Raw genomic sequence first — 12342 nt, 5'->3', positions numbered from 1 at the left:
AAGAGGCTCAGTAATGTGACACGAGGCTGAATACTCCTCAGCTCAGTGCAATAAGAGTTGGGTTTATGATACCCAAACCACCATATCGAGGTGGAAGGGCAAATAAATTACGGATTGTATCATTTGGTGGAGAGCATCCCGTCAAAGTAGGGATAACTGAGTACCAGCCGGATGTTGTCCTCAAGGGGTTGTAAAGTCTCTCATATGTTTGAAGTAGTGCGACAAAGGTAGAGCCAATGGCTTGACAAGCCATGAGTGAGAGCGGAATAAGCAGCAAGTGGCTGAACTTGTGCGAACTTGGCAAGCCGTGTAATCTCTGCTGACCAACCAACAACCTTGTCCCTCACAAATTCCTGGACATAAGCGTTTGAACCAATGGCAGCCCCAAGGTAGGAACGGCCCGCGGAAGTAATTTGAACATCAGTATCTGAGAACAGAGTAGTAGCAATTGAATGGAACCTTTCCTTAGAAACTAGCCAAGTTTTAGGAGCATTCACAAAATAGCCAAAAGCAGGTCCCTTAATACAGAACTGGTTCCACCAGATGAGCAAGTCCTGTATACTGCCACAAGCACAAGCATCATCAGCATACCAGACCTGGTCCACTGTCCCATGAAGTTGATTGATTAAAGGCACTGTAGCAAGGGCATACATAGGCATAGCTAGTGGGTCTCCCTGTGTAGTACCCTCCTCTGATAAAATAACCTCCCCAGAAACAAGCAAAGAGGCTGGAGACCTATAAATATTGATCAGAATAGTGGAAAGTGGCGGGCACAGTTGTCTGATGTTGTGTAGAGCCACCAAACGGTTCAGCGAGTTAAAGGCATTGGAGGCGTCCACCAGCAACACAGCCTCAGTGCTTCCTTCCTCAAAAACCTTTCGGACAGCATGAACCGCAGCCTCAGCCCCAGAAAGTTTCCCCGCACAAAGTTGGTGTGAACCAGCTGCCTCCTGAATGTCATCCCACAGGATGACCAGCACAGCCTTAGCAACAATACGTCTCATAACCTCGCACACACCAATAGGCCGCACCCCAGGATTTTTATCCAAAGCAATGAGGCGACACACCAAAAAAGGCGAAAGCTAATCCGGGGAGAGGAAAACAGTACATAAACGACGAGCAAATGAGGACATTACAACACACAATTCACCTGAAGCAGAGTGAAATGAGGTACAAAGTCGATGCCAACAACGAGCGTCGATCCCAGAGGGTCCAGCCGCACCAGATGTTCGCAAAGCAGCAGACCTGATAACAGCAGCATTAAGAGAAGAGAATATAACAGGGTGTACGGATGGTGGGTCAGCCCAATGCTGTAGAAGACACTTAGGATCCAAAGGCTGAGCTGGAGGATGTTTAGCCCGCAGAACATCGCGAACACAATGGCCAGGGGAAGCAGAATCAGCTATCTCATCCAAGTTTAGAACTCCACCACGTTGGTACCTGAGACTAATCGTAAAGCAGCCTTGGTTTTACCCTCAAACATTAGCTTAGAAAAGTTACGTACAAGTTGTGCCTCACTTAGTTTTGGAAAATGGCTCTTGAGACGACCCTGTATAGCTCTTCCCTCAGCAACCAGTTCAAGTAGATTTCCATCCTTCCACTGTCTCAGCCGCTGCTCCAATAGGAGAGTGTGATCCTTGTCCTTAGATGTGCGGCTTGGCTTCTGGAGCAGTAATATACAAACCACAATAATAGCCTTAAGGGCGACAGATTCCAGGGAAGAACCCTCACCTACAGCACGAAACAAACGAGCCAGTTCAAGTACAAAAGCCTTACCAGCTGAACCCCGTGGAACTGCAAAACTGTTCTTCTTCCAATGTATTATCACTTCCAAATAAACTTTATCCAATTCTGAGTTTTTGTAGGCCTGTGTAGGCTCTGTAGGTTTAGCTGCTTTTTCTTTCTTCTGCTTTTTGTCATTTATAAATTAAATTAGGTTTAACTTCTAGTTAGAGATCGGGGAGGATGGGAGTGCCATTAGGGCCGGAATAAAAAATAAATAAAAAGAATAAAAAATAAAATAAAAAATTCTGAGATAAAACAGCTTCCATCAAGATTCCCCCACTGAAAGTTAGGCTGAACTACAGGTTGAAAATCAGGTAGGTCAACAACTGACGAATTGTTCATTAGAATGTCGTTGGAGTTGTTAGGAGTCAAGCAGGGGGGTTAGGTTCTTCCTCCTCGTCAACCCGCGCGACGGATGAGGGACTTTCCTCCAGGAGAATTGAACTCTGTGGATCCAAACTGGCCCTCGAGCTGGCCTGGAGTGTCGCAGTTGGTTCACAACGGCAACGACGCCTGCCCATCTCATCACGATAAGACACCAAAAACTTCGATAGGGGCTGGTCTTGATAGCGAATGGTTGTCTTCCAGTTCTTAGAAGAAGCTTTACCCGCTTTGCGTTGAAGGTCACATGGAGTCAAAAGGTCCCCATTGAGCCGAACACAACGACTGGTGCCACTGGACAGTTCCTTGGTTATCAACTTAGCTTGCAAAGTCCCACATACTATGTCGACGACCTCCAGAGTTGAGCGACTCTCCGGAAAACCAGGGAGAGAATCGACCATTACGATTCCCACAATTTACCTGAGCCAAGTTCTGCCTGTACAACTGACAGTGAACTACCTCAAAATGGTCTTGCAGAAATTGACTTAAAACGCAAAAATTACCATACCCTTTCCTGGAAAATTTTAAGTAACCAACACCATCATACTTACGGTGTAACTTTAAGTTATGTGTTCCGTCTTCAATACGGGGAAGCTTTAAGTAACCATCTCCGTCATCTTTACGGGAGAATTTTAAGTCACTGTGTCACGTGATCTTGTTTCACTTGTGAACTCCTGAGTTATCTGTAGTTGTGACGTGTCTGCCTCCCACTGTCCCGAAAACCGTCCCATGAATTCACTGCCACACTACCGTATTTATTACCTGTGCTGTACATAAGCTTTTGCTTTTCAAATCAATTGTGGTACCACTGCGCAAACCCTCTATAATCACTCGTTGCCTTAGTCACTATCACGGGATTTTAGCAGCCCTTTGCCACTTGATTTTAGTCACGTGACTTTGGAAATTCAAGCGGGCTTTACCACATGATTTTTGATCACATGACTTTTGGCCATTCAAACACATGGATTGTGAAGTGTGCTGTAATGAGGCTGCAGATTTTCTGTTATGATGCAGCCCTGAAGGAAGGTCTCTTTGCAGCAGTTGCTCAGAATTACTACACTGTAATCCCAAAAGAACTGGACATTCACTGGTGAGTCTTATTCCTCATGAATCTTCAGACAAAATTAAACAATGCTGTGTTGTGTCCATAGGTGCCTGGAGAAGAGAGTCCCAGCACCAACACTGTTAGTTCTCAGAGTTCCCATCACAGTAATGATTCTTTGGATGGAGTTAAGTTTAAACTTTAGTTGAATCTTTTTCGCTTCTCTCCTGTTATCTGTATCAGAAGTCCATCATTGATACTGTACAGGATATGAGGACACAATCGTTATCCAATCTACCAGAAATGTGACAAGTCTTTGCTTTCAATTCTACCTGTTTACTTAAAACAAGCAATTGTTAGAGATTTGTTACTATGCTCACAATCAGCCTCATGCGTGATCAAACTATACGAGTAAATAAACATGGGATCAAAGTGGCATATTGGGCTCAGTGGCTAAAATATCAACAGATCAATGACAGTACTTGCTTTAGATCCTAATTCAGATGTTAACCTTTTTTTTTGTTACCCCTGAGTGGCTATTTACCGAAAGGCTGGGTAATAAAGCCAAGGTGCATGATCTTGACAGAGCTAATAACCTTGCGTTGATTGCTACTTCTATCATGCGTGCTATGCATTATATGGTTGATGTTTACCGCATAAGCAGTCATTATGGAACACCTTGCAGCGTCAGAGGGAACTAGCTTATCTTACCATGACTGGTAAGTACATAATCATCATACAAAGTATTTCACTTATGGATAATTTAACCTCCATTTTTATTATATATTTTTATGAAGGGTACAGTATATCGGCTATTATATTGGTCTGGTCCTGGATGCCAACTTTGTCAAGCTAGCTCCTATAGTTATAAATGAAGGGAAAACATTCAGGATTGTATGTCAGTGTTTGATCTCAGAATGGAACCACTGTGCCAGCTACCTATTATGTTAATCTGTATGCAATAAAACCAACCCTAACCATAACTTTAGTATTACCTCTTTAGCAAAATAATGACTTTCAGTATGAAGGTAATTTTTTCTGAGCTCAAGGTGAGCATGTATTGCAGTGAATAGCTGAGCCAACCCTAACCAAGATTTATACTAGTTTGATAATACTGAAGTCTGTTGATAAATATTAGTGGTAACATATGAAGAATTAACTAAATAGACTGATTAAGTTGGCTGGAAGATTAACCTCTATGCTTATTAATGCATTATTATCAGGGTCAGTAAAATATTTGAAAGTGTTAATATACCCTATCAAAATATCGTAGATACGTAGCTACTGTGGGCAGCACTAGTTAAGTACCATAGTTTGGCACGGCTTAATTTTGGCGAATCAGCATGCAAAGCAGGTTGGTGGATAAAGGTTTGGCAAATTTACTGATATAGCCAGTATTGAAAAGTATAAAATAACTAAATGGCAAATAAAGTTTGACAAATTAATTTCCTTTGTCAAATTTGCTTAAGCCACTATGGTAGTAACAAACCTGACAGTGTCTTCAGAACAGCCAATAAATCCTTCAGATAGATTGATACAGAATATTTTTAAAACAGAATTTTTTAATGACTGACTGCCTTCAGTCAGAACGGCTAATGATACAAGCTCACTGTTAGATGCTGACTGGTGCCTTTTGGCATACTGTAGTATATACAATGCATAAACACATCATGCCATTCACACACTTTCATCTGTTCTCCTTTCAATTTCTTACAGTGCAAGGCATTGATTCTGTAGCTATAGCCACACAGTAGCATTTATGGCTTCCCGTGAATTGTCTGTTTCTCCATAATGACTTTATTGAATACAGAAGGGCTTTTCTACTAAGTTTTGTTCAGATGCTGTGTGATGTGGACATAGCTGTAATGATAACGATATGGCCAACAAACGTTTACAAATTGATAGGAGGGGCAGACAATAACATCTGTGTTAGTTATGCCAAATGAGCTATGTGCAGGATTACCAGCGATAATTGTGTTGCAAATAAGTTAACAAATGTAATCGTATTTCTTGTACTTGTATGGTGTGTTTAGATAAGAATCAGTGTGTTGTAATTAGAGTCTTGTATTTAACACATGCTGATGATTAAGTTATTAAATTCTGTTATAAGTTATAACAAAAATAGGTAGAAAGAAAAATGTTAATAAGCTTCAGGTTCATGGAGAAAAGGTCAGGAAACAAGTGAGATTGCCAACACCTGTGGACCCCTATTGACTGTTCTGTGTGTAACATTATAATACTGTTAATATTATATAGGCCTAATAATTATGCTATTGGTAGATCAGAGCATGCTAAAAGAGAGCAAGCAAAAAGAAAAGAAGAGTAGAGGAAGAGAAGCCTAGAGATACTGCAGCTATCTATGGTCAAGTTTTTGAATGATGTAGATGACTTTAAAGTATTCAAGAAAAAGAAGGGCACCAGTCCTAGCAATAAACCCAAGATAGGAGGAAAAGTAAAGGCAAAATATGACCAAGAGTGGTTTACAGGAGAACTAGTTGCTTACAATAAAGACATTGATCAGTAAACAATTTACTTTAAAGATGATAATTATACCAATTATGTAGTTTTTTTTCCAGACAAAGACATTAAAATAGAATAGAACAAGTTTAAGTAGGACATTTTTATTATGTAATTGTGATATTAATATAAAATTGCAATTTCATGCCTACATGTACTGAGACATATCGACAATATAAATCTCCACGTAACAAAACTTGAGGTTCGTGGCTAGGAAGGATATACACGGTTGCATTTATGTGATCTATATTCTGGTTTTGAGCCAGGCTTTAGTTATACAAGTGTAGTAGCTGGCATCCAATCGAATCTTGCATTGGTATTGTTCTTGGGCACCCTTAAATTTTAACAATACAACCTCCACCTTCCCTTAATGGACCATATCCACAATTAGAGGTGTACCAATAATTGGATCGGCCACCGATATGGGAATTGTAGCCCATATCGGCAATTGATAACACTGCTACGAGAACTAATATTGCTAGTGATATTCACACAGTGGGAATACATTGGTTTCTTACTTAACCAGTGGCACTTTTAGTATCACTTCTTGTTTATTGAGGCTGTGCTGAACAAAGAATGCAACACTATGAGAAGCCATACAGACACAGGCAATTTTTGCCTTGTTGAAGTGTTTATCCATTGTTTAAAATGAAGTAGTAAAAGCTAGTACTTTACACATGATGAAAAAGCCACAGGAGAACAAAGGAAGGCAGAATCTGTCTTCTCTACCAGCCATTAAATGTGAAGTAATGTGAAGTAATCCATTTAAGCGTTGATGAGAGCATGCATAAAATATTTGTGGTGCTTAATTGTCTGGATTGCACAATAAAAGCCACACCACAAACATAGACCATAGATTGCATATAGCATAAAAGAGCTACAGTAGATCATAGATAGGTATAGTATTATCTAACTGCTGGCTACATTTGTTGAAAATTATAATTATGCCTTGCAAATATCAGATCGACCATCAGTTATTGGTTTCTTTAGGTGACATCAATATCGGATATCGGAAAATGGCAAAAACCCATATCAGCACAACTCTATCCACAGCAACATCATAATTGATAAAATAGCCACGTTAGTGGGGAACTTCACTACATTTTCAACTGTAGCAGTCAAAAGGAATTTCACTTGTGGCTTTTACGACATTAAACCATTAGATAATGAAGGAAAGAGTTAGCATGATGGAGTGATGTGACTAAGCAAAACCAGACCAAAGTTGTGATATGGATACAAACTATGCAAATTTGTCTTTGTTAGTAGATGTATATGCCTCACCTTCCCACTTGCTGCAGTGCATGCATTATCACCATATCTCCCAATACTCCTCTGTATAAAGTCCCCACTATTGCCACCATTTTATGTTGTGATATCATTGTGAATAAGTTTTATATTTTCAGCCCATACTCGTGGTATTCGGACATTACATTGATAGGTGCATTTAAGGGTATACAGGAATAAATGAGCTGAGAGATACCTTGCTACAACTAATTGGTTTCTCGTGGTTTGAATTGCCCATTATGATTATCAAATATACAACTACATTAATTTTATTCCCAAATACCTATCCCCCAACCCAGTATGGGCAGGGTGAGGAATAAGTGGGGTGGGGATTCACAAGTTGAAGCGGGAAATGTCCCACTGTTTTCCCTCCCAACTTCGAGGTAATTCCAAAGAAGCAACACGAAGCTATTACCATTAGGTTATGCAAGAAAAAGTAAATTATTAGTGCTAATTCCAAAGGCCATTTAAATAGTGAATCTCCAGATAGCTAATGCCCATACCAGGGGCAGATGTAGGGGGTGAGGGGCCCTATTCTTTCTAAGTTAGTACTTACCAATAAAACCCTAAATCTTCTATGTGTATCAAAAGCCAGCTTATTTTAGGAACTATGCATCTACAAAATAATGTATATGTAACTATATGTATTGTTCAACACTGTTACAGTAGAAAATAGCTTCCTTTTCCTCAAGAGTTCTTCAAAAACAAGTTTCAATGGTTGCATCTCCAGTTACAAAAGTTGTAATTGTGGGTTTTGTTTTATTCAGATGATTAGCAGTGTGGCTATAAGGACACACCAAAAAAATTCATTGTTTCCCATTTCCTGCCTGCATGCAGATTCTCTTCCCACATGGTGATTCGTTATTGCTGTCAACTGAACATTTTATTCATTTATCCTGTGATTGCATAGCAGTAATTAGTTTAGCATTCAGAAAGCCCATTTAGCTAGCTTTTCACTGTTCAGGTTCTTATAGTTTAAATATTTCTACAGCAATCTTACCTGTAAGTTAGTTATAAATTTCGAAAATTAGTGGAAATAACTATAATAGATAATGAACCGCCCGCCTGCATGTATTTTTAAGGTCAATGAAATGGGAAACAAGGAATTTTCTTAGAGTGGCCTAAGAGGTGTTTTTATATTTGAAAATTCAAAAGGTGTTAGTTGGTTTAATTTTAATTGGTTAGATTTATCAGCTTCAGTATAATATGTAACTACCAACTCAGCCATTTAGCAAACTGTAGCCTTTTGGTAATTTGCAGTCTCATAAGGCAGCTATAGCATATTCACCCACTTTTGTCTTTGAATGTAAAATCTCTACATATCAGTTGCCTTTTGTAGGGGTGTACAGAGGGGGTTTCCAGTGGTTTCAGGAAACCCCTTTGGATTTTACACACTATATACTTGAAACATTAAGAAATTGAAACTTCAGGTTTCAAGAATATGAAATTTATCATGGAAAAGGATACAATTTAAACTTTTATCTTTTCTAACATGATAGCAACACATATAGTTATTCTGAATTATGATTTTGGTGAAAAGATCGAGATACTCCAATAAAGCACTCAGGCAATATTAACTACTCTAATATAACAGTCACTTAGCTGTAGTGGAAACCCCTTTTCAAAATTCCTAAGTATGCCCCTGCTCTGATGTGACCCCATGCTGTGGGTTATGGCACTGGCATTTGTAGCTAGCTATAGTTCAGTCCTCATAACCTGGCAGATCTAATAAGTTGATTGTCACAACAATAAAAATTAATTCAGAAAGCCCATAAATGCAAATATAGTTGCACTTTGCTAAGGATTTCCAGTGGACTAGCTAATAGCTACTAGTACCCTCCACTTTTTAGTACACTTTATTGGTGTTATGGCTAACAAATAAGGAGCATGCATACTAAAAATTGAGACATTCAACACCACTACTACTTAGCTATACATGTTTCTGCTTCACAGATTTAGCTGATTAGAGCATGACTAAGGAGCTGATACATTATGGCATATAGCTAGCTATATCTAAATGCTTGGTAGCTACAAATGAAAAGATTATTATGCATGCATGGTAGCTATATCAGTGCATGTTGCAATCAGTCTTGACTTAATGGGAAAGTAAAATTTCAATAATATATAATAAACTGAAATTCGATTATTTCCCAACTGAAAAATTGCTAAAATACTCTCACATTCACCTTTAGAGAGCCTGATTTTCAAAAATTTCCTGGGGGGGGGGGGACATGCCCCCAGACCTCCTAGGTTGGTGGTTTGTACACTAATGTAGTCACTATTCTAAATAGCTAATTTGACCATGGATACTACATGAATCTTACAACTAGGGCCTTGTGAGAAGGCTTGGTATCTTCTGATGCCTTGCTACTGAGTTACCTATGTCATTAGCCCCCCCTTTCAAAAATCCTAGATCCACTCCTGGGTACTAATTGAAACAAATTATAAGTGTACAACTGGATGTCATGCAGGAATTAGTATGATACCAATTTTCAGCTATTCCGGATGCCGCGCCACGCTACAGCTGACTAATCGCCATTTTGTCCTACACGCCTGCACTCAGGTTACTGGATCACATGAGCTTTTTGAAAAGTACTTAAAAGTTCCTCGTATAAGGTATGGAGTTGCTTACTTAAAATACTAAATGCTAGGTCTTATCCGAAAAACTTTTAGCCAATCAGTTTCATCCTCAGTGAAAGTCAAACTATACATCTCACTAGTAAGATCTCAAATCATGAAATCATGTATTGCTCACCAGTCTGGCGTCCTCACCTTATGAAGGACACTACTAAGATCGAACAACTACAACGTAGAGCTACTAAATACATCCTCCAAGACTACATCTCTGATTACAAAACACGTTTAACAAAACTCCAACTTCTTCCATTAATGTATATATTAGAAATATCCGACATTATGTTTTTTATTAACAGCATGAAGAGTCCCACCTCAAGTTTTAATATCAATTCCTATGTATCATTTTCAAACAGCGGAACAAGATCCTCTGCTCTTAAACTTAGGCACAATACATCTTTCACCAACAGACAACGTCACTTTTATTTTAATCATATATGCAGACTATGGAACTCTTTACCAATCATTAACATGAATTTATCAACTTTTACCATCAAAAATCAAATAAAATCGTTCCTTTGGAAACATTTCATTGACAACTTCAACCCCACTGATTCTCACAAACTGCATTATCTATGCCTCTGTGGCTCCTGTATAAACAACTTTTTCATGAACTTTGAACATCTCTAGTCCTGATCACTACAGTCAAGTAATTTTCAACCTGTAACTGCAAATTATGTAATTTATAATTTATGTTAGGTGTAATTTGTAAGTTAAGTAATTATAAGTTTACTTAAAGTGTAATTATAAGTAATGTAGTTTGGGTACTGGCAGTCTGGCACAGGATGCCAGTATTCCATCAGTGTAACAACTCTTAAGTTATCTATGTCAACATGTCAATTCCCCTGTACATCGTTGTTGTTTACACTGTAAAGTTTTAAATAAATAAATAAATAAATTTCGCCGTAATATAAGTGGCGTTGCTTAGGCCACTCAAAATAAATTCTCTGTTTCCTGTCCACCGCCCGCATCTGGTTACTGCCAACTCTAAATATTCCATTATTCCGTATTCTTCCATTATTTTCCGGTTATTCTTGCATACTGATAGACTCAGTAAAAGCTATCTTGAAACAGTGTCAGCTCACGTGTCAGCAGTACTATCAAGTAAGCACAAACGTTGCGTTTGTGTTATTTTTGAAACTTACTAAGGAAGGAACAAGCTTAAGCATGCTTTTTATGCGGCCTTTTTGGCTGTTCCAGGCAAATAATGGTTTGAAAGGCTAGCCAATCTTATAATGAAATAATGGAAATGGACCGCCCGCCCGCATGCTAATATGCTAGTGTCCAGGACGGGAAACAGAGAATTTATTTGGAGTGGCCTTAGCTAAAGTTATCCCGCAATAGATATGGAGTACCTTACTTAAAGTTTCCCCGTATCAAGACACACGGTAGTGTGTCGTGCGGCCCAAGTAGCCGGCGCGCCACACCGTGAGTATATTTACAGGAAGAAAGTAAACGCGCTTTTCACACATTTGTAGCTCCGTGATTCCTTATCCTATTAAAACCAAAATTGCTACAGAACTGTCGGCGAGGTAGGGGAGTCCACATACCAAATTTGAAGAAAATCGCTCGAGCCATTTCCGAGATACGAGCGGCCAAAATTTGGGGTTTTTTTCTTGGTTTTTTTCTTCTTCTACTTCTTCTTCTTTTCGCACACTTTGCAAAATCCGCAATAAAACACGAATGCGTACTTGGATCGGGCTGAAATTTGGCACACTTAAAGGGCTCATTAAGGCGAATCTCAGTACCAAGTTTGGTAGGAATCCGATGAACACTCACGGAGTTATGACCGATTATCTGCGTAAAATAAGGTCGAAGGTCTGTCACGCCCACAGGGTAAATGGCTTGAAGGAATGAGCTGAAAATTGCTATGTAGATGGAGTAACTATCGTAGGAGTGCCTTTTTGTGGTTTAAAAGGAATCCAGTTAAAGGCCATCGAGATATGACACAAAACCCAACCTATGTCACAATTACGCGATCGACTTTTATGAATAAAAAAACTATTAGTTTTCACGCCTACCAGCCAAACCGCTTAGAACAGTGAGCTGAAAATCGGTGTGTAGCTGGAATAATTATCATAGAAAGTCCTTGCAGTAGTACAGAAGAATCGGATTACAAACCAGTGAGTTATGATTCCAAAGCCAACTACGTGTAGCATATGCGAGATCGAGATACTCTAATAGAACAGTCACCCTAATAAAGCATTCAGCTACGTTTATAACTTACTCCATTATAGAATTTCTTTGGCATTGCAAGTTATTATGTAGGGAGTTCAGCTACAAACAGTTAATCTTATAGACAATTCAGCTACAAGCAAGTCATCCTGTAGAGAGTTCAGCTACAAATATGTTGCTGTAGAGATTCAGAACATTATAAGTCACACTGAAGAGAATTCAACTATAAACAAGTCACCTTGTAGAGAGTTCAGCTACAACAAGTCATTCTGTAGAGAATTCAGCTACAAACAAGTCACTGCGTAAAGGGTTCAGCTACAAAAAAAGCTACCTAGTAGAGAGTTCATCTAGATCAGCTACAAACAAGTTACTTTATGCAATGTTCAGCTACAAGTAAGTCACTCTGTAGAGAGTTCAGCTACAAACAAGTCGCTCTGTAGTACAAACAAGTCACCATGGTGAGAGAGTTCAGCAACCAATCAAAAAACCACCATGTAAAAGAGTTCAGCTATACAAACAAGATA

The sequence above is a fragment of the Dysidea avara genome, chromosome 2, assembly GCF_963678975.1.
Source record: "Dysidea avara chromosome 2, odDysAvar1.4, whole genome shotgun sequence".
Taxonomy (NCBI): domain Eukaryota; kingdom Metazoa; phylum Porifera; class Demospongiae; order Dictyoceratida; family Dysideidae; genus Dysidea; species Dysidea avara.
The sequence above is the reverse complement of the archived record's forward strand: the minus strand, read 5'-3'. Positions refer to the sequence as shown.